Genomic DNA, 22,898 nt, shown 5'->3' on the forward strand with positions numbered 1-22,898 from the left:
TTGGACAGAGCGAACATTCATTTCTTTTTAAGAATCGTAATTCAGTCATTCGAGTGCGGCAAAAGCAATGGTGCAGCGTTTCTTTTGTTAAGATCTCGCAGCTACTTGCAAGTATGTCCACCGCTTAAGACGACAGAAAAGCAGCGTCAGCGGTGCGTCAGTGGGAAGTCGGTGAAGTCGCCATTGGAGCCATAAGCCAGTAATTACGACATGTGAATCACTCGCACACCACGCAGCTGTACGGTAGCTCAGTCGGTAGAGCGTTAGGTTTTCAACCAAAGGGTGTTGGGTTCAAGCCCCTGTCTGGGCGAAAATTAATACACTTTCGTAACGGCTAATGTGCTGGCAATGGAAACACTAGAGAAAAGAGTGAGGCCACGCCGCTTTCTGCCATCGGATTGCTTCTAAAGATGTCACTTTCACTTGTCGGAAGACGATATTGCCACAGGCAGTCGTGGCCGAGTGGTTAAGGCGTCTGACTTGAAATCAGATTCCCTCTGGGAGCGTAGGTTCGAGTCCTGCCGACTGCGAAAATTTTCTCGCTCTCAGAAGAAGGACGTTCAGCTGCATCCTAGCGGTTGCGTCTCCACTAAACACGTGGATCGCCAGCAATGTGCAGGGTGCAGCGCTACAGTCGCGCCCAGAAGCCACAGCTCATCTCCTCGTCTCACAGCCGTCCACCAGGTGTCAGTGCAAGTGTCACCTCTCTGGGCAGTGCAGATGTGTCCATTTTAGCTTGCAGACGATGACGTGTAGCAATTTATGAGCTAGCGCAAGTCAAATGTTTTACCGTGTGTATCTGCTAGATGCTGCCTCTCACACGCTGGAGAGGCTCACTGCTTCTTGTGTCTCGTTCTTTGCACACGAGTTGCACGTGGCATCGATATAGCACAGGTTTTCTAGCGTCAGCGATGTCAATATTACATGAATCGAGTCGAAGTGTTTGCTTGTTACGATGATGGAAGCAGAAGAAATGTGTGTGGTACTTCACTGCATCTGCTGCTCGCCTTTCAGCGTCCCTGTGTCTTATCAGATGAAGATGACTGTGAAATTGGCGACGGGGCAGAGGTCAACGAAGACGTGCAAAACAGAGACGTTCAACGTCAGCCGAAATAGCTCAGTTGGGAGAGCGTTAGACTGAAGATCTAAAGGTCCCTGGTTCGATCCCGGGTTTCGGCATGCATTCGTTTTGAAGCTGACGCCAATGGAATTGCTCTGAGTTTGTGATAATGTAACTACCGCCGAGAACAAAAATGACTCCCTCCTGTAGCTGTTCTGGTTGTCCAGTGCATGCCATAAGAGGAACACAGTAGGCAAATGCCTGGGAAGCAAGAAAATAAAAAAAGTCCTACCTATTGCGTTCCCTTTTTTGTGTCAGGACGTGAAGAACGTCTCCAACGGAACCGTGAAATGAGCGAAAACGTGGGAAACATTGCATTCGAAATGCTTGTGAATTTTCCAGTTGCCCAGTGAGTGTCGACAGAACACGTAAATCCTCTGCTCCAACGTATGAGACGTAACGATTGCTGCAATTTGTTCTTGCGTCATGTGTCAGCATTCTTCGATAGTCTGTTACGAGCTTAGCACGATAAGTTTGTAGACAGCATCCAGGCGACGTTTTATTAGTTACAGCTCCATGCAGCGAGTGCACAACAGTAAAGGACATGAGTCAATGTGCAGTTGTGTATCGTGGAAGGTTTACAAACGTCTTGTGAGCCCGGATAGCTCAGTCGGTAGAGCATTAGGCTTTTAACCTAAGGGTCCAGGGTTCAAGTCCCTGTCCGGGCGGAAATTTTAATACTTTGGTAGTGATTCGTCTAGTAGAGGTGGAAACACTACGGAGAAGAATGCAACTACGCCGTTTCCTGACACCACAGTGCTTTAAACGGTAGCAGTTGCATGTGTCGGCAGAACTCGCGCTACCGGCAGTCGTGGCCGAGTGGTTAAGGCGTCTGACTCGAAATCAGATTCCCTCTGGGAGCGTAGGTTCGAGTCCTACCGGCTGCGTGCGATTTTGCGTAAAGAGCAGCAAATATTTTCACACACGTGAACGCGGATGCAAACCAATGACGCCACTCTCAACAAGACGAAAATTTAAGAATACTGAGTTTCGCAACGGCCGCTGCTTCCTGTGGCTACCGGTTCACCTCGCACTGACGCTGGGACTGCAGAAAGCCGTCGCAGGCCCACGAGTGCGCTCCCGTCATTTTCTCGCGCCGACGCCGAGTTTGTGAGTACACAGATGTGCTTGGAAGTGTTGGACAGAGCGAACATTCATTTCTTTTTAAGAATCGTAATTCAGTCATTCGAGTGCGGCAAAAGCAATGGTGCAGCGTTTCTTTTGTTAAGATCTCGCAGCTACTTGCAAGTATGTCCACCGCTTAAGACGACAGAAAAGCAGCGTCAGCGGTGCGTCAGTGGGAAGTCGGTGAAGTCGCCATTGGAGCCATAAGCCAGTAATTACGACATGTGAATCACTCGCACACCACGCAGCTGTACGGTAGCTCAGTCGGTAGAGCGTTAGGTTTTCAACCAAAGGGTGTTGGGTTCAAGCCCCTGTCTGGGCGAAAATTAATACACTTTCGTAACGGCTAATGTGCTGGCAATGGAAACACTAGAGAAAAGAGTGAGGCCACGCCGCTTTCTGCCATCGGATTGCTTCTAAAGATGTCACTTTCACTTGTCGGAAGACGATATTGCCACAGGCAGTCGTGGCCGAGTGGTTAAGGCGTCTGACTTGAAATCAGATTCCCTCTGGGAGCGTAGGTTCGAGTCCTGCCGACTGCGAAAATTTTCTCGCTCTCAGAAGAAGGACGTTCAGCTGCATCCTAGCGGTTGCGTCTCCACTAAACACGTGGATCGCCAGCAATGTGCAGGGTGCAGCGCTACAGTCGCGCCCAGAAGCCACAGCTCATCTCCTCGTCTCACAGCCGTCCACCAGGTGTCAGTGCAAGTGTCACCTCTCTGGGCAGTGCAGATGTGTCCATTTTAGCTTGCAGACGATGACGTGTAGCAATTTATGAGCTAGCGCAAGTCAAATGTTTTACCGTGTGTATCTGCTAGATGCTGCCTCTCACACGCTGGAGAGGCTCACTGCTTCTTGTGTCTCGTTCTTTGCACACGAGTTGCACGTGGCATCGATATAGCACAGGTTTTCTAGCGTCAGCGAAGTCAATATTACATGAATCGAGTCGAAGTGTTTGCTTGTTACGATGATGGAAGCAGAAGAAATGTGTGTGGTACTTCACTGCATCTGCTGCTCGCCTTTCAGCGTCCCTGTGTCTTATCAGATGAAGATGACTGTGAAATTGGCGACGGGGCAGAGGTCAACGAAGACGTGCAAAACAGAGACGTTCAACGTCAGCCGAAATAGCTCAGTTGGGAGAGCGTTAGACTGAAGATCTAAAGGTCCCTGGTTCGATCCCGGGTTTCGGCATGCATTCGTTTTGAAGCTGACGCCAATGGAATTGCTCTGAGTTTGTGATAATGTAACTACCGCCGAGAACAAAAATGACTCCCTCCTGTAGCTGTTCTGGTTGTCCAGTGCATGCCATAAGAGGAACACAGTAGGCAAATGCCTGGGAAGCAAGAAAATAAAAAAAGTCCTACCTATTGCGTTCCCTTTTTTGTGTCAGGACGTGAAGAACGTCTCCAACGGAACCGTGAAATGAGCGAAAACGTGGGAAACATTGCATTCGAAATGCTTGTGAATTTTCCAGTTGCCCAGTGAGTGTCGACAGAACACGTAAATCCTCTGCTCCAACGTATGAGACGTAACGATTGCTGCAATTTGTTCTTGCGTCATGTGTCAGCATTCTTCGATAGTCTGTTACGAGCTTAGCACGATAAGTTTGTAGACAGCATCCAGGCGACGTTTTATTAGTTACAGCTCCATGCAGCGAGTGCACAACAGTAAAGGACATGAGTCAATGTGCAGTTGTGTATCGTGGAAGGTTTACAAACGTCTTGTGAGCCCGGATAGCTCAGTCGGTAGAGCATTAGGCTTTTAACCTAAGGGTCCAGGGTTCAAGTCCCTGTCCGGGCGGAAATTTTAATACTTTGGTAGTGATTCGTCTAGTAGAGGTGGAAACACTACGGAGAAGAATGCAACTACGCCGTTTCCTGACACCACAGTGCTTTAAACGGTAGCAGTTGCATGTGTCGGCAGAACTCGCGCTACCGGCAGTCGTGGCCGAGTGGTTAAGGCGTCTGACTCGAAATCAGATTCCCTCTGGGAGCGTAGGTTCGAGTCCTACCGGCTGCGTGCGATTTTGCGTAAAGAGCAGCAAATATTTTCACACACGTGAACGCGGATGCAAACCAATGACGCCACTCTCAACAAGACGAAAATTTAAGAATACTGAGTTTCGCAACGGCCGCTGCTTCCTGTGGCTACCGGTTCACCTCGCACTGACGCTGGGACTGCAGAAAGCCGTCGCAGGCCCACGAGTGCGCTCCCGTCATTTTCTCGCGCCGACGCCGAGTTTGTGAGTACACAGATGTGCTTGGAAGTGTTGGACAGAGCGAACATTCATTTCTTTTTAAGAATCGTAATTCAGTCATTCGAGTGCGGCAAAAGCAATGGTGCAGCGTTTCTTTTGTTAAGATCTCGCAGCTACTTGCAAGTATGTCCACCGCTTAAGACGACAGAAAAGCAGCGTCAGCGGTGCGTCAGTGGGAAGTCGGTGAAGTCGCCATTGGAGCCATAAGCCAGTAATTACGACATGTGAATCACTCGCACACCACGCAGCTGTACGGTAGCTCAGTCGGTAGAGCGTTAGGTTTTCAACCAAAGGGTGTTGGGTTCAAGCCCCTGTCTGGGCGAAAATTAATACACTTTCGTAACGGCTAATGTGCTGGCAATGGAAACACTAGAGAAAAGAGTGAGGCCACGCCGCTTTCTGCCATCGGATTGCTTCTAAAGATGTCACTTTCACTTGTCGGAAGACGATATTGCCACAGGCAGTCGTGGCCGAGTGGTTAAGGCGTCTGACTTGAAATCAGATTCCCTCTGGGAGCGTAGGTTCGAGTCCTGCCGACTGCGAAAATTTTCTCGCTCTCAGAAGAAGGACGTTCAGCTGCATCCTAGCGGTTGCGTCTCCCAACACAAACACGTGGATCGCAGCAAAGTGCAGGTGCAGCGCTACAGTCGCGCCAGAAGCCACAGCTCATCTCCTCGTCTCACAGCCGTCCACCAGGTGTCAGTGCAAGTGTCACCTCTCTGGGCAGTGCAGATGTGTCCATTTTAGCTTGCAGACGATGACGTGTAGCAATTTATGAGCTAGCGCAAGTCAAATGTTTTACCGTGTGTATCTGCTAGATGCTGCCTCTCACACGCTGGAGAGGCTCACTGCTTCTTGTGTCTCGTTCTTTGCACACGAGTTGCACGTGGCATCGATATAGCACAGGTTTTCTAGCGTCAGCGAAGTCAATATTACATGAATCGAGTCGAAGTGTTTGCTTGTTACGATGATGGAAGCAGAAGAAATGTGTGTGGTACTTCACTGCATCTGCTGCTCGCCTTTCAGCGTCCCTGTGTCTTATCAGATGAAGATGACTGTGAAATTGGCGACGGGGCAGAGGTCAACGAAGACGTGCAAAACAGAGACGTTCAACGTCAGCCGAAATAGCTCAGTTGGGAGAGCGTTAGACTGAAGATCTAAAGGTCCCTGGTTCGATCCCGGGTTTCGGCATGCATTCGTTTTGAAGCTGACGCCAATGGAATTGCTCTGAGTTTGTGATAATGTAACTACCGCCGAGAACAAAAATGACTCCCTCCTGTAGCTGTTCTGGTTGTCCAGTGCATGCCATAAGAGGAACACAGTAGGCAAATGCCTGGGAAGCAAGAAAATAAAAAAAGTCCTACCTATTGCGTTCCCTTTTTTGTGTCAGGACGTGAAGAACGTCTCCAACGGAACCGTGAAATGAGCGAAAACGTGGGAAACATTGCATTCGAAATGCTTGTGAATTTTCCAGTTGCCCAGTGAGTGTCGACAGAACACGTAAATCCTCTGCTCCAACGTATGAGACGTAACGATTGCTGCAATTTGTTCTTGCGTCATGTGTCAGCATTCTTCGATAGTCTGTTACGAGCTTAGCACGATAAGTTTGTAGACAGCATCCAGGCGACGTTTTATTAGTTACAGCTCCATGCAGCGAGTGCACAACAGTAAAGGACATGAGTCAATGTGCAGTTGTGTATCGTGGAAGGTTTACAAACGTCTTGTGAGCCCGGATAGCTCAGTCGGTAGAGCATTAGGCTTTTAACCTAAGGGTCCAGGGTTCAAGTCCCTGTCCGGGCGGAAATTTTAATACTTTGGTAGTGATTCGTCTAGTAGAGGTGGAAACACTACGGAGAAGAATGCAACTACGCCGTTTCCTGACACCACAGTGCTTTAAACGGTAGCAGTTGCATGTGTCGGCAGAACTCGCGCTACCGGCAGTCGTGGCCGAGTGGTTAATGCGTCTGACTCGAAATCAGATTCCCTCTGGGAGCGTAGGTTCGAGTCCTACCGGCTGCGTGCGATTTTGCGTAAAGAGCAGCAAATATTTTCACACACGTGAACGCGGATGCAAACCAATGACGCCACTCTCAACAAGACGAAAATTTAAGAATACTGAGTTTCGCAACGGCCGCTGCTTCCTGTGGCTACCGGTTCACCTCGCACTGACGCTGGGACTGCAGAAAGCCGTCGCAGGCCCACGAGTGCGCTCCCGTCATTTTCTCGCGCCGACGCCGAGTTTGTGAGTACACAGATGTGCTTGGAAGTGTTGGACAGAGCGAACATTCATTTCTTTTTAAGAATCGTAATTCAGTCATTCGAGTGCGGCAAAAGCAATGGTGCAGCGTTTCTTTTGTTAAGATCTCGCAGCTACTTGCAAGTATGTCCACCGCTTAAGACGACAGAAAAGCAGCGTCAGCGGTGCGTCAGTGGGAAGTCGGTGAAGTCGCCATTGGAGCCATAAGCCAGTAATTACGACATGTGAATCACTCGCACACCACGCAGCTGTACGGTAGCTCAGTCGGTAGAGCGTTAGGTTTTCAACCAAAGGGTGTTGGGTTCAAGCCCCTGTCTGGGCGAAAATTAATACACTTTCGTAACGGCTAATGTGCTGGCAATGGAAACACTAGAGAAAAGAGTGAGGCCACGCCGCTTTCTGCCATCGGATTGCTTCTAAAGATGTCACTTTCACTTGTCGGAAGACGATATTGCCACAGGCAGTCGTGGCCGAGTGGTTAAGGCGTCTGACTTGAAATCAGATTCCCTCTGGGAGCGTAGGTTCGAGTCCTGCCGACTGCGAAAATTTTCTCGCTCTCAGAAGAAGGACGTTCAGCTGCATCCTAGCGGTTGCGTCTCCACTAAACACGTGGATCGCCAGCAATGTGCAGGGTGCAGCGCTACAGTCGCGCCCAGAAGCCACAGCTCATCTCCTCGTCTCACAGCCGTCCACCAGGTGTCAGTGCAAGTGTCACCTCTCTGGGCAGTGCAGATGTGTCCATTTTAGCTTGCAGACGATGACGTGTAGCAATTTATGAGCTAGCGCAAGTCAAATGTTTTACCGTGTGTATCTGCTAGATGCTGCCTCTCACACGCTGGAGAGGCTCACTGCTTCTTGTGTCTCGTTCTTTGCACACGAGTTGCACGTGGCATCGATATAGCACAGGTTTTCTAGCGTCAGCGAAGTCAATATTACATGAATCGAGTCGAAGTGTTTGCTTGTTACGATGATGGAAGCAGAAGAAATGTGTGTGGTACTTCACTGCATCTGCTGCTCGCCTTTCAGCGTCCCTGTGTCTTATCAGATGAAGATGACTGTGAAATTGGCGACGGGGCAGAGGTCAACGAAGACGTGCAAAACAGAGACGTTCAACGTCAGCCGAAATAGCTCAGTTGGGAGAGCGTTAGACTGAAGATCTAAAGGTCCCTGGTTCGATCCCGGGTTTCGGCATGCATTCGTTTTGAAGCTGACGCCAATGGAATTGCTCTGAGTTTGTGATAATGTAACTACCGCCGAGAACAAAAATGACTCCCTCCTGTAGCTGTTCTGGTTGTCCAGTGCATGCCATAAGAGGAACACAGTAGGCAAATGCCTGGGAAGCAAGAAAATAAAAAAAGTCCTACCTATTGCGTTCCCTTTTTTGTGTCAGGACGTGAAGAACGTCTCCAACGGAACCGTGAAATGAGCGAAAACGTGGGAAACATTGCATTCGAAATGCTTGTGAATTTTCCAGTTGCCCAGTGAGTGTCGACAGAACACGTAAATCCTCTGCTCCAACGTATGAGACGTAACGATTGCTGCAATTTGTTCTTGCGTCATGTGTCAGCATTCTTCGATAGTCTGTTACGAGCTTAGCACGATAAGTTTGTAGACAGCATCCAGGCGACGTTTTATTAGTTACAGCTCCATGCAGCGAGTGCACAACAGTAAAGGACATGAGTCAATGTGCAGTTGTGTATCGTGGAAGGTTTACAAACGTCTTGTGAGCCCGGATAGCTCAGTCGGTAGAGCATTAGGCTTTTAACCTAAGGGTCCAGGGTTCAAGTCCCTGTCCGGGCGGAAATTTTAATACTTTGGTAGTGATTCGTCTAGTAGAGGTGGAAACACTACGGAGAAGAATGCAACTACGCCGTTTCCTGACACCACAGTGCTTTAAACGGTAGCAGTTGCATGTGTCGGCAGAACTCGCGCTACCGGCAGTCGTGGCCGAGTGGTTAATGCGTCTGACTCGAAATCAGATTCCCTCTGGGAGCGTAGGTTCGAGTCCTACCGGCTGCGTGCGATTTTGCGTAAAGAGCAGCAAATATTTTCACACACGTGAACGCGGATGCAAACCAATGACGCCACTCTCAACAAGACGAAAATTTAAGAATACTGAGTTTCGCAACGGCCGCTGCTTCCTGTGGCTACCGGTTCACCTCGCACTGACGCTGGGACTGCAGAAAGCCGTCGCAGGCCCACGAGTGCGCTCCCGTCATTTTCTCGCGCCGACGCCGAGTTTGTGAGTACACAGATGTGCTTGGAAGTGTTGGACAGAGCGAACATTCATTTCTTTTTAAGAATCGTAATTCAGTCATTCGAGTGCGGCAAAAGCAATGGTGCAGCGTTTCTTTTGTTAAGATCTCGCAGCTACTTGCAAGTATGTCCACCGCTTAAGACGACAGAAAAGCAGCGTCAGCGGTGCGTCAGTGGGAAGTCGGTGAAGTCGCCATTGGAGCCATAAGCCAGTAATTACGACATGTGAATCACTCGCACACCACGCAGCTGTACGGTAGCTCAGTCGGTAGAGCGTTAGGTTTTCAACCAAAGGGTGTTGGGTTCAAGCCCCTGTCTGGGCGAAAATTAATACACTTTCGTAACGGCTAATGTGCTGGCAATGGAAACACTAGAGAAAAGAGTGAGGCCACGCCGCTTTCTGCCATCGGATTGCTTCTAAAGATGTCACTTTCACTTGTCGGAAGACGATATTGCCACAGGCAGTCGTGGCCGAGTGGTTAAGGCGTCTGACTTGAAATCAGATTCCCTCTGGGAGCGTAGGTTCGAGTCCTGCCGACTGCGAAAATTTTCTCGCTCTCAGAAGAAGGACGTTCAGCTGCATCCTAGCGGTTGCGTCTCCACTAAACACGTGGATCGCCAGCAATGTGCAGGGTGCAGCGCTACAGTCGCGCCCAGAAGCCACAGCTCATCTCCTCGTCTCACAGCCGTCCACCAGGTGTCAGTGCAAGTGTCACCTCTCTGGGCAGTGCAGATGTGTCCATTTTAGCTTGCAGACGATGACGTGTAGCAATTTATGAGCTAGCGCAAGTCAAATGTTTTACCGTGTGTATCTGCTAGATGCTGCCTCTCACACGCTGGAGAGGCTCACTGCTTCTTGTGTCTCGTTCTTTGCACACGAGTTGCACGTGGCATCGATATAGCACAGGTTTTCTAGCGTCAGCGAAGTCAATATTACATGAATCGAGTCGAAGTGTTTGCTTGTTACGATGATGGAAGCAGAAGAAATGTGTGTGGTACTTCACTGCATCTGCTGCTCGCCTTTCAGCGTCCCTGTGTCTTATCAGATGAAGATGACTGTGAAATTGGCGACGGGGCAGAGGTCAACGAAGACGTGCAAAACAGAGACGTTCAACGTCAGCCGAAATAGCTCAGTTGGGAGAGCGTTAGACTGAAGATCTAAAGGTCCCTGGTTCGATCCCGGGTTTCGGCATGCATTCGTTTTGAAGCTGACGCCAATGGAATTGCTCTGAGTTTGTGATAATGTAACTACCGCCGAGAACAAAAATGACTCCCTCCTGTAGCTGTTCTGGTTGTCCAGTGCATGCCATAAGAGGAACACAGTAGGCAAATGCCTGGGAAGCAAGAAAATAAAAAAAGTCCTACCTATTGCGTTCCCTTTTTTGTGTCAGGACGTGAAGAACGTCTCCAACGGAACCGTGAAATGAGCGAAAACGTGGGAAACATTGCATTCGAAATGCTTGTGAATTTTCCAGTTGCCCAGTGAGTGTCGACAGAACACGTAAATCCTCTGCTCCAACGTATGAGACGTAACGATTGCTGCAATTTGTTCTTGCGTCATGTGTCAGCATTCTTCGATAGTCTGTTACGAGCTTAGCACGATAAGTTTGTAGACAGCATCCAGGCGACGTTTTATTAGTTACAGCTCCATGCAGCGAGTGCACAACAGTAAAGGACATGAGTCAATGTGCAGTTGTGTATCGTGGAAGGTTTACAAACGTCTTGTGAGCCCGGATAGCTCAGTCGGTAGAGCATTAGGCTTTTAACCTAAGGGTCCAGGGTTCAAGTCCCTGTCCGGGCGGAAATTTTAATACTTTGGTAGTGATTCGTCTAGTAGAGGTGGAAACACTACGGAGAAGAATGCAACTACGCCGTTTCCTGACACCACAGTGCTTTAAACGGTAGCAGTTGCATGTGTCGGCAGAACTCGCGCTACCGGCAGTCGTGGCCGAGTGGTTAAGGCGTCTGACTCGAAATCAGATTCCCTCTGGGAGCGTAGGTTCGAGTCCTACCGGCTGCGTGCGATTTTGCGTAAAGAGCAGCAAATATTTTCACACACGTGAACGCGGATGCAAACCAATGACGCCACTCTCAACAAGACGAAAATTTAAGAATACTGAGTTTCGCAACGGCCGCTGCTTCCTGTGGCTACCGGTTCACCTCGCACTGACGCTGGGACTGCAGAAAGCCGTCGCAGGCCCACGAGTGCGCTCCCGTCATTTTCTCGCGCCGACGCCGAGTTTGTGAGTACACAGATGTGCTTGGAAGTGTTGGACAGAGCGAACATTCATTTCTTTTTAAGAATCGTAATTCAGTCATTCGAGTGCGGCAAAAGCAATGGTGCAGCGTTTCTTTTGTTAAGATCTCGCAGCTACTTGCAAGTATGTCCACCGCTTAAGACGACAGAAAAGCAGCGTCAGCGGTGCGTCAGTGGGAAGTCGGTGAAGTCGCCATTGGAGCCATAAGCCAGTAATTACGACATGTGAATCACTCGCACACCACGCAGCTGTACGGTAGCTCAGTCGGTAGAGCGTTAGGTTTTCAACCAAAGGGTGTTGGGTTCAAGCCCCTGTCTGGGCGAAAATTAATACACTTTCGTAACGGCTAATGTGCTGGCAATGGAAACACTAGAGAAAAGAGTGAGGCCACGCCGCTTTCTGCCATCGGATTGCTTCTAAAGATGTCACTTTCACTTGTCGGAAGACGATATTGCCACAGGCAGTCGTGGCCGAGTGGTTAAGGCGTCTGACTTGAAATCAGATTCCCTCTGGGAGCGTAGGTTCGAGTCCTGCCGACTGCGAAAATTTTCTCGCTCTCAGAAGAAGGACGTTCAGCTGCATCCTAGCGGTTGCGTCTCCACTAAACACGTGGATCGCCAGCAATGTGCAGGGTGCAGCGCTACAGTCGCGCCCAGAAGCCACAGCTCATCTCCTCGTCTCACAGCCGTCCACCAGGTGTCAGTGCAAGTGTCACCTCTCTGGGCAGTGCAGATGTGTCCATTTTAGCTTGCAGACGATGACGTGTAGCAATTTATGAGCTAGCGCAAGTCAAATGTTTTACCGTGTGTATCTGCTAGATGCTGCCTCTCACACGCTGGAGAGGCTCACTGCTTCTTGTGTCTCGTTCTTTGCACACGAGTTGCACGTGGCATCGATATAGCACAGGTTTTCTAGCGTCAGCGAAGTCAATATTACATGAATCGAGTCGAAGTGTTTGCTTGTTACGATGATGGAAGCAGAAGAAATGTGTGTGGTACTTCACTGCATCTGCTGCTCGCCTTTCAGCGTCCCTGTGTCTTATCAGATGAAGATGACTGTGAAATTGGCGACGGGGCAGAGGTCAACGAAGACGTGCAAAACAGAGACGTTCAACGTCAGCCGAAATAGCTCAGTTGGGAGAGCGTTAGACTGAAGATCTAAAGGTCCCTGGTTCGATCCCGGGTTTCGGCATGCATTCGTTTTGAAGCTGACGCCAATGGAATTGCTCTGAGTTTGTGATAATGTAACTACCGCCGAGAACAAAAATGACTCCCTCCTGTAGCTGTTCTGGTTGTCCAGTGCATGCCATAAGAGGAACACAGTAGGCAAATGCCTGGGAAGCAAGAAAATAAAAAAAGTCCTACCTATTGCGTTCCCTTTTTTGTGTCAGGACGTGAAGAACGTCTCCAACGGAACCGTGAAATGAGCGAAAACGTGGGAAACATTGCATTCGAAATGCTTGTGAATTTTCCAGTTGCCCAGTGAGTGTCGACAGAACACGTAAATCCTCTGCTCCAACGTATGAGACGTAACGATTGCTGCAATTTGTTCTTGCGTCATGTGTCAGCATTCTTCGATAGTCTGTTACGAGCTTAGCACGATAAGTTTGTAGACAGCATCCAGGCGACGTTTTATTAGTTACAGCTCCATGCAGCGAGTGCACAACAGTAAAGGACATGAGTCAATGTGCAGTTGTGTATCGTGGAAGGTTTACAAACGTCTTGTGAGCCCGGATAGCTCAGTCGGTAGAGCATTAGGCTTTTAACCTAAGGGTCCAGGGTTCAAGTCCCTGTCCGGGCGGAAATTTTAATACTTTGGTAGTGATTCGTCTAGTAGAGGTGGAAACACTACGGAGAAGAATGCAACTACGCCGTTTCCTGACACCACAGTGCTTTAAACGGTAGCAGTTGCATGTGTCGGCAGAACTCGCGCTACCGGCAGTCGTGGCCGAGTGGTTAATGCGTCTGACTCGAAATCAGATTTCCTCTGGGAGCGTAGGTTCGAGTCCTACCGGCTGCGTGCGATTTTGCGTAAAGAGCAGCAAATATTTTCACACACGTGAACGCGGATGCAAACCAATGACGCCACTCTCAACAAGACGAAAATTTAAGAATACTGAGTTTCGCAACGGCCGCTGCTTCCTGTGGCTACCGGTTCACCTCGCACTGACGCTGGGACTGCAGAAAGCCGTCGCAGGCCCACGAGTGCGCTCCCGTCATTTTCTCGCGCCGACGCCGAGTTTGTGAGTACACAGATGTGCTTGGAAGTGTTGGACAGAGCGAACATTCATTTCTTTTTAAGAATCGTAATTCAGTCATTCGAGTGCGGCAAAAGCAATGGTGCAGCGTTTCTTTTGTTAAGATCTCGCAGCTACTTGCAAGTATGTCCACCGCTTAAGACGACAGAAAAGCAGCGTCAGCGGTGCGTCAGTGGGAAGTCGGTGAAGTCGCCATTGGAGCCATAAGCCAGTAATTACGACATGTGAATCACTCGCACACCACGCAGCTGTACGGTAGCTCAGTCGGTAGAGCGTTAGGTTTTCAACCAAAGGGTGTTGGGTTCAAGCCCCTGTCTGGGCGAAAATTAATACACTTTCGTAACGGCTAATGTGCTGGCAATGGAAACACTAGAGAAAAGAGTGAGGCCACGCCGCTTTCTGCCATCGGATTGCTTCTAAAGATGTCACTTTCACTTGTCGGAAGACGATATTGCCACAGGCAGTCGTGGCCGAGTGGTTAAGGCGTCTGACTTGAAATCAGATTCCCTCTGGGAGCGTAGGTTCGAGTCCTGCCGACTGCGAAAATTTTCTCGCTCTCAGAAGAAGGACGTTCAGCTGCATCCTAGCGGTTGCGTCTCCACTAAACACGTGGATCGCCAGCAATGTGCAGGGTGCAGCGCTACAGTCGCGCCCAGAAGCCACAGCTCATCTCCTCGTCTCACAGCCGTCCACCAGGTGTCAGTGCAAGTGTCACCTCTCTGGGCAGTGCAGATGTGTCCATTTTAGCTTGCAGACGATGACGTGTAGCAATTTATGAGCTAGCGCAAGTCAAATGTTTTACCGTGTGTATCTGCTAGATGCTGCCTCTCACACGCTGGAGAGGCTCACTGCTTCTTGTGTCTCGTTCTTTGCACACGAGTTGCACGTGGCATCGATATAGCACAGGTTTTCTAGCGTCAGCGAAGTCAATATTACATGAATCGAGTCGAAGTGTTTGCTTGTTACGATGATGGAAGCAGAAGAAATGTGTGTGGTACTTCACTGCATCTGCTGCTCGCCTTTCAGCGTCCCTGTGTCTTATCAGATGAAGATGACTGTGAAATTGGCGACGGGGCAGAGGTCAACGAAGACGTGCAAAACAGAGACGTTCAACGTCAGCCGAAATAGCTCAGTTGGGAGAGCGTTAGACTGAAGATCTAAAGGTCCCTGGTTCGATCCCGGGTTTCGGCATGCATTCGTTTTGAAGCTGACGCCAATGGAATTGCTCTGAGTTTGTGATAATGTAACTACCGCCGAGAACAAAAATGACTCCCTCCTGTAGCTGTTCTGGTTGTCCAGTGCATGCCATAAGAGGAACACAGTAGGCAAATGCCTGGGAAGCAAGAAAATAAAAAAAGTCCTACCTATTGCGTTCCCTTTTTTGTGTCAGGACGTGAAGAACGTCTCCAACGGAACCGTGAAATGAGCGAAAACGTGGGAAACATTGCATTCGAAATGCTTGTGAATTTTCCAGTTGCCCAGTGAGTGTCGACAGAACACGTAAATCCTCTGCTCCAACGTATGAGACGTAACGATTGCTGCAATTTGTTCTTGCGTCATGTGTCAGCATTCTTCGATAGTCTGTTACGAGCTTAGCACGATAAGTTTGTAGACAGCATCCAGGCGACGTTTTATTAGTTACAGCTCCATGCAGCGAGTGCACAACAGTAAAGGACATGAGTCAATGTGCAGTTGTGTATCGTGGAAGGTTTACAAACGTCTTGTGAGCCCGGATAGCTCAGTCGGTAGAGCATTAGGCTTTTAACCTAAGGGTCCAGGGTTCAAGTCCCTGTCCGGGCGGAAATTTTAATACTTTGGTAGTGATTCGTCTAGTAGAGGTGGAAACACTACGGAGAAGAATGCAACTACGCCGTTTCCTGACACCACAGTGCTTTAAACGGTAGCAGTTGCATGTGTCGGCAGAACTCGCGCTACCGGCAGTCGTGGCCGAGTGGTTAATGCGTCTGACTCGAAATCAGATTCCCTCTGGGAGCGTAGGTTCGAGTCCTACCGGCTGCGTGCGATTTTGCGTAAAGAGCAGCAAATATTTTCACACACGTGAACGCGGATGCAAACCAATGACGCCACTCTCAACAAGACGAAAATTTAAGAATACTGAGTTTCGCAACGGCCGCTGCTTCCTGTGGCTACCGGTTCACCTCGCACTGACGCTGGGACTGCAGAAAGCCGTCGCAGGCCCACGAGTGCGCTCCCGTCATTTTCTCGCGCCGACGCCGAGTTTGTGAGTACACAGATGTGCTTGGAAGTGTTGGACAGAGCGAACATTCATTTCTTTTTAAGAATCGTAATTCAGTCATTCGAGTGCGGCAAAAGCAATGGTGCAGCGTTTCTTTTGTTAAGATCTCGCAGCTACTTGCAAGTATGTCCACCGCTTAAGACGACAGAAAAGCAGCGTCAGCGGTGCGTCAGTGGGAAGTCGGTGAAGTCGCCATTGGAGCCATAAGCCAGTAATTACGACATGTGAATCACTCGCACACCACGCAGCTGTACGGTAGCTCAGTCGGTAGAGCGTTAGGTTTTCAACCAAAGGGTGTTGGGTTCAAGCCCCTGTCTGGGCGAAAATTAATACACTTTCGTAACGGCTAATGTGCTGGCAATGGAAACACTAGAGAAAAGAGTGAGGCCACGCCGCTTTCTGCCATCGGATTGCTTCTAAAGATGTCACTTTCACTTGTCGGAAGACGATATTGCCACAGGCAGTCGTGGCCGAGTGGTTAAGGCGTCTGACTTGAAATCAGATTCCCTCTGGGAGCGTAGGTTCGAGTCCTGCCGACTGCGAAAATTTTCTCGCTCTCAGAAGAAGGACGTTCAGCTGCATCCTAGCGGTTGCGTCTCCACTAAACACGTGGATCGCCAGCAATGTGCAGGGTGCAGCGCTACAGTCGCGCCCAGAAGCCACAGCTCATCTCCTCGTCTCACAGCCGTCCACCAGGTGTCAGTGCAAGTGTCACCTCTCTGGGCAGTGCAGATGTGTCCATTTTAGCTTGCAGACGATGACGTGTAGCAATTTATGAGCTAGCGCAAGTCAAATGTTTTACCGTGTGTATCTGCTAGATGCTGCCTCTCACACGCTGGAGAGGCTCACTGCTTCTTGTGTCTCGTTCTTTGCACACGAGTTGCACGTGGCATCGATATAGCACAGGTTTTCTAGCGTCAGCGAAGTCAATATTACATGAATCGAGTCGAAGTGTTTGCTTGTTACGATGATGGAAGCAGAAGAAATGTGTGTGGTACTTCACTGCATCTGCTGCTCGCCTTTCAGCGTCCCTGTGTCTTATCAGATGAAGATGACTGTGAAATTGGCGACGGGGCAGAGGTCAACGAAGACGTGCAAAACAGAGACGTTCAACGTCAGCCGAAATAGCTCAGTTGGGAGAGCGTTAGACTGAAGATCTAAAGGTCCCTGGTTCGATCCCGGGTTTCGGCATGCATTCGTTTTGAAGCTGACGCCAATGGAATTGCTCTGAGTTTGTGATAATGTAACTACCGCCGAGAACAAAAATGACTCCCTCCTGTAGCTGTTCTGGTTGTCCAGTGCATGCCATAAGAGGAACACAGTAGGCAAATGCCTGGGAAGCAAGAAAATAAAAAAAGTCCTACCTATTGCGTTCCCTTTTTTGTGTCAGGACGTGAAGAACGTCTCCAACGGAACCGTGAAATGAGCGAAAACGTGGGAAACATTGCATTCGAAATGCTTGTGAATTTTCCAGTTGCCCAGTGAGTGTCGACAGAACACGTAAATCCTCTGCTCCAACGTATGAGACGTAACGATTGCTGCAATTTGTTCTTGCGTCATGTGTCAGCATTCTTCGATAGTCTGTTACGAGCTTAGCACGATAAGTTTGTAGACAGCATCCAGGCGACGTTTTATTAGTTACAGCTCCATGCAGCGAGTGCACAACAGTAAAGGACATGAGTCAATGTGCAGTTGTGTATCGTGGAAGGTTTACAAACGTCTTGTGAGCCCGGATAGCTCAGTCGGTAGAGCATTAGGCTTTTAACCTAAGGGTCCAGGGTTCAAGTCCCTGTCCGGGCGGAAATTTTAATACTTTGGTAGTGATTCGTCTAGTAGAGGTGGAAACACTACGGAGAAGAATGCAACTACGCCGTTTCCTGACACCACAGTGCTTTAAACGGTAGCAGTTGCATGTGTCGGCAGAACTCGCGCTACCGGCAGTCGTGGCCGAGTGGTTAATGCGTCTGACTCGAAATCAGATTCCCTCTGGGAGCGTAGGTTCGAGTCCTACCGGCTGCGTGCGATTTTGCGTAAAGAGCAGCAAATATTTTCACACACGTGAACGCGGATGCAAACCAATGACGCCACTCTCAACAAGACGAAAATTTAAGAATACTGAGTTTCGCAACGGCCGCTGCTTCCTGTGGCTACCGGTTCACCTCGCACTGACGCTGGGACTGCAGAAAGCCGTCGCAGGCCCACGAGTGCGCTCCCGTCATTTTCTCGCGCCGACGCCGAGTTTGTGAGTACACAGATGTGCTTGGAAGTGTTGGACAGAGCGAACATTCATTTCTTTTTAAGAATCGTAATTCAGTCATTCGAGTGCGGCAAAAGCAATGGTGCAGCGTTTCTTTTGTTAAGATCTCGCAGCTACTTGCAAGTATGTCCACCGCTTAAGACGACAGAAAAGCAGCGTCAGCGGTGCGTCAGTGGGAAGTCGGTGAAGTCGCCATTGGAGCCATAAGCCAGTAATTACGACATGTGAATCACTCGCACACCACGCAGCTGTACGGTAGCTCAGTCGGTAGAGCGTTAGGTTTTCAACCAAAGGGTGTTGGGTTCAAGCCCCTGTCTGGGCGAAAATTAATACACTTTCGTAACGGCTAATGTGCTGGCAATGGAAACACTAGAGAAAAGAGTGAGGCCACGCCGCTTTCTGCCATCGGATTGCTTCTAAAGATGTCACTTTCACTTGTCGGAAGACGATATTGCCACAGGCAGTCGTGGCCGAGTGGTTAAGGCGTCTGACTTGAAATCAGATTCCCTCTGGGAGCGTAGGTTCGAGTCCTGCCGACTGCGAAAATTTTCTCGCTCTCAGAAGAAGGACGTTCAGCTGCATCCTAGCGGTTGCGTCTCCACTAAACACGTGGATCGCCAGCAATGTGCAGGGTGCAGCGCTACAGTCGCGCCCAGAAGCCACAGCTCATCTCCTCGTCTCACAGCCGTCCACCAGGTGTCAGTGCAAGTGTCACCTCTCTGGGCAGTGCAGATGTGTCCATTTTAGCTTGCAGACGATGACGTGTAGCAATTTATGAGCTAGCGCAAGTCAAATGTTTTACCGTGTGTATCTGCTAGATGCTGCCTCTCACACGCTGGAGAGGCTCACTGCTTCTTGTGTCTCGTTCTTTGCACACGAGTTGCACGTGGCATCGATATAGCACAGGTTTTCTAGCGTCAGCGAAGTCAATATTACATGAATCGAGTCGAAGTGTTTGCTTGTTACGATGATGGAAGCAGAAGAAATGTGTGTGGTACTTCACTGCATCTGCTGCTCGCCTTTCAGCGTCCCTGTGTCTTATCAGATGAAGATGACTGTGAAATTGGCGACGGGGCAGAGGTCAACGAAGACGTGCAAAACAGAGACGTTCAACGTCAGCCGAAATAGCTCAGTTGGGAGAGCGTTAGACTGAAGATCTAAAGGTCCCTGGTTCGATCCCGGGTTTCGGCATGCATTCGTTTTGAAGCTGACGCCAATGGAATTGCTCTGAGTTTGTGATAATGTAACTACCGCCGAGAACAAAAATGACTCCCTCCTGTAGCTGTTCTGGTTGTCCAGTGCATGCCATAAGAGGAACACAGTAGGCAAATGCCTGGGAAGCAAGAAAATAAAAAAAAGTCCTACCTATTGCGTTCCCTTTTTTGTGTCAGGACGTGAAGAACGTCTCCAACGGAACCGTGAAATGAGCGAAAACGTGGGAAACATTGCATTCGAAATGCTTGTGAATTTTCCAGTTGCCCAGTGAGTGTCGACAGAACACGTAAATCCTCTGCTCCAACGTATGAGACGTAACGATTGCTGCAATTTGTTCTTGCGTCATGTGTCAGCATTCTTCGATAGTCTGTTACGAGCTTAGCACGATAAGTTTGTAGACAGCATCCAGGCGACGTTTTATTAGTTACAGCTCCATGCAGCGAGTGCACAACAGTAAAGGACATGAGTCAATGTGCAGTTGTGTATCGTGGAAGGTTTACAAACGTCTTGTGAGCCCGGATAGCTCAGTCGGTAGAGCATTAGGCTTTTAACCTAAGGGTCCAGGGTTCAAGTCCCTGTCTGGGCGGAAATTTTAATACTTTGGTAGTGATTCGTCTAGTAGAGGTGGAAACACTACGGAAAAGAATGCAACTACGCCGTTTCCTGACACCACAGTGCTTTAAACGGTAGCAGTTGCATGTGTCGGCAGAACTCGCGCTACCGGCAGTCGTGGCCGAGTGGTTAAGGCGTCTGACTCGAAATCAGATTCCCTCTGGGAGCGTAGGTTCGAGTCCTACCGGCTGCGTGCGATTTTGCGTAAAGAGCAGCAAATATTTTCACACACGTGAACGCGGATGCAAACCAATGACGCCACTCTCAACAAGACGAAAATTTAAGAATACTGAGTTTCGCAACGGCCGCTGCTTCCTGTGGCTACCGGTTCACCTCGCACTGACGCTGGGACTGCAGAAAGCCGTCGCAGGCCCACGAGTGCGCTCCCGTCATTTTCTCGCGCCGACGCCGAGTTTGTGAGTACACAGATGTGCTTGGAAGTGTTGGACAGAGCGAACATTCATTTCTTTTTAAGAATCGTAATTCAGTCATTCGAGTGCGGCAAAAGCAATGGTGCAGCGTTTCTTTTGTTAAGATCTCGCAGCTACTTGCAAGTATGTCCACCGCTTAAGACGACAGAAAAGCAGCGTCAGCGGTGCGTCAGTGGGAAGTCGGTGAAGTCGCCATTGGAGCCATAAGCCAGTAATTACGACATGTGAATCACTCGCACACCACGCAGCTGTACGGTAGCTCAGTCGGTAGAGCGTTAGGTTTTCAACCAAAGGGTGTTGGGTTCAAGCCCCTGTCTGGGCGAAAATTAATACACTTTCGTAACGGCTAATGTGCTGGCAATGGAAACACTAGAGAAAAGAGTGAGGCCACGCCGCTTTCTGCCATCGGATTGCTTCTAAAGATGTCACTTTCACTTGTCGGAAGACGATATTGCCACAGGCAGTCGTGGCCGAGTGGTTAAGGCGTCTGACTTGAAATCAGATTCCCTCTGGGAGCGTAGGTTCGAGTCCTGCCGACTGCGAAAATTTTCTCGCTCTCAGAAGAAGGACGTTCAGCTGCATCCTAGCGGTTGCGTCTCCACTAAACACGTGGATCGCCAGCAATGTGCAGGGTGCAGCGCTACAGTCGCGCCCAGAAGCCACAGCTCATCTCCTCGTCTCACAGCCGTCCACCAGGTGTCAGTGCAAGTGTCACCTCTCTGGGCAGTGCAGATGTGTCCATTTTAGCTTGCAGACGATGACGTGTAGCAATTTATGAGCTAGCGCAAGTCAAATGTTTTACCGTGTGTATCTGCTAGATGCTGCCTCTCACACGCTGGAGAGGCTCACTGCTTCTTGTGTCTCGTTCTTTGCACACGAGTTGCACGTGGCATCGATATAGCACAGGTTTTCTAGCGTCAGCGAAGTCAATATTACATGAATCGAGTCGAAGTGTTTGCTTGTTACGATGATGGAAGCAGAAGAAATGTGTGTGGTACTTCACTGCATCTGCTGCTCGCCTTTCAGCGTCCCTGTGTCTTATCAGATGAAGATGACTGTGAAATTGGCGACGGGGCAGAGGTCAACGAAGACGTGCAAAACAGAGACGTTCAACGTCAGCCGAAATAGCTCAGTTGGGAGAGCGTTAGACTGAAGATCTAAAGGTCCCTGGTTCGATCCCGGGTTTCGGCATGCATCCGTTTTGAAGCTGACGCCAATGGAATTGCTCTGAGTTTGTGATAATGTAACTACCGCCGAGAACAAAAATGACTCCCTCCTGTAGCTGTTCTGGTTGTCCAGTGCATGCCATAAGAGGAACACAGTAGGCAAATGCCTGGGAAGCAAGAAAATAAAAAAAAGTCCTACCTATTGCGTTCCCTTTTTTGTGTCAGGACGTGAAGAACGTCTCCAACGGAACCGTGAAATGAGCGAAAACGTGGGAAACATTGCATTCGAAATGCTTGTGAATTTTCCAGTTGCCCAGTGAGTGTCGACAGAACACGTAAATCCTCTGCTCCAACGTATGAGACGTAACGATTGCTGCAATTTGTTCTTGCGTCATGTGTCAGCATTCTTCGATAGTCTGTTACGAGCTTAGCACGATAAGTTTGTAGACAGCATCCAGGCGACGTTTTATTAGTTACAGCTCCATGCAGCGAGTGCACAACAGTAAAGGACATGAGTCAATGTGCAGTTGTGTATCGTGGAAGGTTTACAAACGTCTTGTGAGCCCGGATAGCTCAGTCGGTAGAGCATTAGGCTTTTAACCTAAGGGTCCAGGGTTCAAGTCCCTGTCCGGGCGGAAATTTTAATACTTTGGTAGTGATTCGTCTAGTAGAGGTGGAAACACTACGGAAAAGAATGCAACTACGCCGTTTCCTGACACCACAGTGCTTTAAACGGTAGCAGTTGCATGTGTCGGCAGAACTCGCGCTACCGGCAGTCGTGGCCGAGTGGTTAAGGCGTCTGACTCGAAATCAGATTCCCTCTGGGAGCGTAGGTTCGAGTCCTACCGGCTGCGTGCGATTTTGCGTAAAGAGCAGCAAATATTTTCACACACGTGAACGCGGATGCAAACCAATGACGCCACTCTCAACAAGACGAAAATTTAAGAATACTGAGTTTCGCAACGGCCGCTGCTTCCTGTGGCTACCGGTTCACCTCGCACTGACGCTGGGACTGCAGAAAGCCGTCGCAGGCCCACGAGTGCGCTCCCGTCATTTTCTCGCGCCGACGCCGAGTTTGTGAGTACACAGATGTGCTTGGAAGTGTTGGACAGAGCGAACATTCATTTCTTTTTAAGAATCGTAATTCAGTCATTCGAGTGCGGCAAAAGCAATGGTGCAGCGTTTCTTTTGTTAAGATCTCGCAGCTACTTGCAAGTATGTCCACCGCTTAAGACGACAGAAAAGCAGCGTCAGCGGTGCGTCAGTGGGAAGTCGGTGAAGTCGCCATTGGAGCCATAAGCCAGTAATTACGACATGTGAATCACTCGCACACCACGCAGCTGTACGGTAGCTCAGTCGGTAGAGCGTTAGGTTTTCAACCAAAGGGTGTTGGGTTCAAGCCCCTGTCTGGGCGAAAATTAATACACTTT

At 49.5% G+C, this 22,898-nt stretch overlaps 40 non-coding genes across 40 annotated transcripts; all 40 read left to right on the forward strand.

The window, feature by feature from the left end:
- The first annotated feature begins 448 nt into the window (after positions 1-448).
- Positions 449-530, forward strand: Trnas-uga (transfer RNA serine (anticodon UGA)). Its single transcript has one exon. It is a non-coding gene; the product is annotated as a tRNA-Ser (tRNA).
- A 576-nt stretch (positions 531-1,106) lies between these two features.
- On the forward strand, positions 1,107-1,179 carry Trnaf-gaa (transfer RNA phenylalanine (anticodon GAA)). The gene has a single exon. It is a non-coding gene; the product is annotated as a tRNA-Phe (tRNA).
- A 536-nt stretch (positions 1,180-1,715) lies between these two features.
- Positions 1,716-1,788, forward strand: Trnak-uuu (transfer RNA lysine (anticodon UUU)). Its single transcript has one exon. It is a non-coding gene; the product is annotated as a tRNA-Lys (tRNA).
- A 137-nt stretch (positions 1,789-1,925) lies between these two features.
- Positions 1,926-2,007, forward strand: Trnas-cga (transfer RNA serine (anticodon CGA)). Its single transcript has one exon. It is a non-coding gene; the product is annotated as a tRNA-Ser (tRNA).
- Positions 2,008-2,705: 698 nt separating this feature from the next.
- On the forward strand, positions 2,706-2,787 carry Trnas-uga (transfer RNA serine (anticodon UGA)). Its single transcript has one exon. It is a non-coding gene; the product is annotated as a tRNA-Ser (tRNA).
- A 576-nt stretch (positions 2,788-3,363) lies between these two features.
- Positions 3,364-3,436, forward strand: Trnaf-gaa (transfer RNA phenylalanine (anticodon GAA)). The gene has a single exon. It is a non-coding gene; the product is annotated as a tRNA-Phe (tRNA).
- A 536-nt stretch (positions 3,437-3,972) lies between these two features.
- On the forward strand, positions 3,973-4,045 carry Trnak-uuu (transfer RNA lysine (anticodon UUU)). Its single transcript has one exon. It is a non-coding gene; the product is annotated as a tRNA-Lys (tRNA).
- A 137-nt stretch (positions 4,046-4,182) lies between these two features.
- Positions 4,183-4,264, forward strand: Trnas-cga (transfer RNA serine (anticodon CGA)). Its single transcript has one exon. It is a non-coding gene; the product is annotated as a tRNA-Ser (tRNA).
- A 698-nt stretch (positions 4,265-4,962) lies between these two features.
- Trnas-uga (transfer RNA serine (anticodon UGA)) lies at positions 4,963-5,044 on the forward strand. Its single transcript has one exon. It is a non-coding gene; the product is annotated as a tRNA-Ser (tRNA).
- Positions 5,045-5,620: 576 nt separating this feature from the next.
- On the forward strand, positions 5,621-5,693 carry Trnaf-gaa (transfer RNA phenylalanine (anticodon GAA)). Its single transcript has one exon. It is a non-coding gene; the product is annotated as a tRNA-Phe (tRNA).
- A 536-nt stretch (positions 5,694-6,229) lies between these two features.
- Trnak-uuu (transfer RNA lysine (anticodon UUU)) lies at positions 6,230-6,302 on the forward strand. Its single transcript has one exon. It is a non-coding gene; the product is annotated as a tRNA-Lys (tRNA).
- A 137-nt stretch (positions 6,303-6,439) lies between these two features.
- On the forward strand, positions 6,440-6,521 carry Trnas-cga (transfer RNA serine (anticodon CGA)). Its single transcript has one exon. It is a non-coding gene; the product is annotated as a tRNA-Ser (tRNA).
- Positions 6,522-7,219: 698 nt separating this feature from the next.
- Trnas-uga (transfer RNA serine (anticodon UGA)) lies at positions 7,220-7,301 on the forward strand. Its single transcript has one exon. It is a non-coding gene; the product is annotated as a tRNA-Ser (tRNA).
- Positions 7,302-7,877: 576 nt separating this feature from the next.
- Trnaf-gaa (transfer RNA phenylalanine (anticodon GAA)) lies at positions 7,878-7,950 on the forward strand. The gene has a single exon. It is a non-coding gene; the product is annotated as a tRNA-Phe (tRNA).
- Positions 7,951-8,486: 536 nt separating this feature from the next.
- Positions 8,487-8,559, forward strand: Trnak-uuu (transfer RNA lysine (anticodon UUU)). Its single transcript has one exon. It is a non-coding gene; the product is annotated as a tRNA-Lys (tRNA).
- A 137-nt stretch (positions 8,560-8,696) lies between these two features.
- Positions 8,697-8,778, forward strand: Trnas-cga (transfer RNA serine (anticodon CGA)). The gene has a single exon. It is a non-coding gene; the product is annotated as a tRNA-Ser (tRNA).
- Positions 8,779-9,476: 698 nt separating this feature from the next.
- On the forward strand, positions 9,477-9,558 carry Trnas-uga (transfer RNA serine (anticodon UGA)). The gene has a single exon. It is a non-coding gene; the product is annotated as a tRNA-Ser (tRNA).
- Positions 9,559-10,134: 576 nt separating this feature from the next.
- Positions 10,135-10,207, forward strand: Trnaf-gaa (transfer RNA phenylalanine (anticodon GAA)). Its single transcript has one exon. It is a non-coding gene; the product is annotated as a tRNA-Phe (tRNA).
- Positions 10,208-10,743: 536 nt separating this feature from the next.
- Positions 10,744-10,816, forward strand: Trnak-uuu (transfer RNA lysine (anticodon UUU)). The gene has a single exon. It is a non-coding gene; the product is annotated as a tRNA-Lys (tRNA).
- A 137-nt stretch (positions 10,817-10,953) lies between these two features.
- On the forward strand, positions 10,954-11,035 carry Trnas-cga (transfer RNA serine (anticodon CGA)). Its single transcript has one exon. It is a non-coding gene; the product is annotated as a tRNA-Ser (tRNA).
- Positions 11,036-11,733: 698 nt separating this feature from the next.
- Positions 11,734-11,815, forward strand: Trnas-uga (transfer RNA serine (anticodon UGA)). The gene has a single exon. It is a non-coding gene; the product is annotated as a tRNA-Ser (tRNA).
- A 576-nt stretch (positions 11,816-12,391) lies between these two features.
- On the forward strand, positions 12,392-12,464 carry Trnaf-gaa (transfer RNA phenylalanine (anticodon GAA)). Its single transcript has one exon. It is a non-coding gene; the product is annotated as a tRNA-Phe (tRNA).
- Positions 12,465-13,000: 536 nt separating this feature from the next.
- On the forward strand, positions 13,001-13,073 carry Trnak-uuu (transfer RNA lysine (anticodon UUU)). Its single transcript has one exon. It is a non-coding gene; the product is annotated as a tRNA-Lys (tRNA).
- Positions 13,074-13,210: 137 nt separating this feature from the next.
- On the forward strand, positions 13,211-13,292 carry Trnas-cga (transfer RNA serine (anticodon CGA)). Its single transcript has one exon. It is a non-coding gene; the product is annotated as a tRNA-Ser (tRNA).
- Positions 13,293-13,990: 698 nt separating this feature from the next.
- Positions 13,991-14,072, forward strand: Trnas-uga (transfer RNA serine (anticodon UGA)). The gene has a single exon. It is a non-coding gene; the product is annotated as a tRNA-Ser (tRNA).
- Positions 14,073-14,648: 576 nt separating this feature from the next.
- On the forward strand, positions 14,649-14,721 carry Trnaf-gaa (transfer RNA phenylalanine (anticodon GAA)). The gene has a single exon. It is a non-coding gene; the product is annotated as a tRNA-Phe (tRNA).
- A 536-nt stretch (positions 14,722-15,257) lies between these two features.
- Positions 15,258-15,330, forward strand: Trnak-uuu (transfer RNA lysine (anticodon UUU)). Its single transcript has one exon. It is a non-coding gene; the product is annotated as a tRNA-Lys (tRNA).
- A 137-nt stretch (positions 15,331-15,467) lies between these two features.
- Trnas-cga (transfer RNA serine (anticodon CGA)) lies at positions 15,468-15,549 on the forward strand. The gene has a single exon. It is a non-coding gene; the product is annotated as a tRNA-Ser (tRNA).
- A 698-nt stretch (positions 15,550-16,247) lies between these two features.
- On the forward strand, positions 16,248-16,329 carry Trnas-uga (transfer RNA serine (anticodon UGA)). The gene has a single exon. It is a non-coding gene; the product is annotated as a tRNA-Ser (tRNA).
- A 576-nt stretch (positions 16,330-16,905) lies between these two features.
- Trnaf-gaa (transfer RNA phenylalanine (anticodon GAA)) lies at positions 16,906-16,978 on the forward strand. The gene has a single exon. It is a non-coding gene; the product is annotated as a tRNA-Phe (tRNA).
- Positions 16,979-17,514: 536 nt separating this feature from the next.
- Trnak-uuu (transfer RNA lysine (anticodon UUU)) lies at positions 17,515-17,587 on the forward strand. The gene has a single exon. It is a non-coding gene; the product is annotated as a tRNA-Lys (tRNA).
- Positions 17,588-17,724: 137 nt separating this feature from the next.
- Trnas-cga (transfer RNA serine (anticodon CGA)) lies at positions 17,725-17,806 on the forward strand. Its single transcript has one exon. It is a non-coding gene; the product is annotated as a tRNA-Ser (tRNA).
- A 698-nt stretch (positions 17,807-18,504) lies between these two features.
- Trnas-uga (transfer RNA serine (anticodon UGA)) lies at positions 18,505-18,586 on the forward strand. The gene has a single exon. It is a non-coding gene; the product is annotated as a tRNA-Ser (tRNA).
- A 576-nt stretch (positions 18,587-19,162) lies between these two features.
- Positions 19,163-19,235, forward strand: Trnaf-gaa (transfer RNA phenylalanine (anticodon GAA)). Its single transcript has one exon. It is a non-coding gene; the product is annotated as a tRNA-Phe (tRNA).
- Positions 19,236-19,772: 537 nt separating this feature from the next.
- Positions 19,773-19,845, forward strand: Trnak-uuu (transfer RNA lysine (anticodon UUU)). Its single transcript has one exon. It is a non-coding gene; the product is annotated as a tRNA-Lys (tRNA).
- A 137-nt stretch (positions 19,846-19,982) lies between these two features.
- On the forward strand, positions 19,983-20,064 carry Trnas-cga (transfer RNA serine (anticodon CGA)). Its single transcript has one exon. It is a non-coding gene; the product is annotated as a tRNA-Ser (tRNA).
- A 698-nt stretch (positions 20,065-20,762) lies between these two features.
- Positions 20,763-20,844, forward strand: Trnas-uga (transfer RNA serine (anticodon UGA)). The gene has a single exon. It is a non-coding gene; the product is annotated as a tRNA-Ser (tRNA).
- A 576-nt stretch (positions 20,845-21,420) lies between these two features.
- On the forward strand, positions 21,421-21,493 carry Trnaf-gaa (transfer RNA phenylalanine (anticodon GAA)). The gene has a single exon. It is a non-coding gene; the product is annotated as a tRNA-Phe (tRNA).
- A 537-nt stretch (positions 21,494-22,030) lies between these two features.
- Trnak-uuu (transfer RNA lysine (anticodon UUU)) lies at positions 22,031-22,103 on the forward strand. Its single transcript has one exon. It is a non-coding gene; the product is annotated as a tRNA-Lys (tRNA).
- A 137-nt stretch (positions 22,104-22,240) lies between these two features.
- On the forward strand, positions 22,241-22,322 carry Trnas-cga (transfer RNA serine (anticodon CGA)). The gene has a single exon. It is a non-coding gene; the product is annotated as a tRNA-Ser (tRNA).
- The last annotated feature ends 576 nt before the right edge of the window (positions 22,323-22,898 follow it).

Source organism: Schistocerca nitens, unplaced genomic scaffold, assembly GCF_023898315.1.
Source record: "Schistocerca nitens isolate TAMUIC-IGC-003100 unplaced genomic scaffold, iqSchNite1.1 HiC_scaffold_385, whole genome shotgun sequence".
Taxonomy (NCBI): Eukaryota; Metazoa; Arthropoda; class Insecta; order Orthoptera; family Acrididae; genus Schistocerca; species Schistocerca nitens.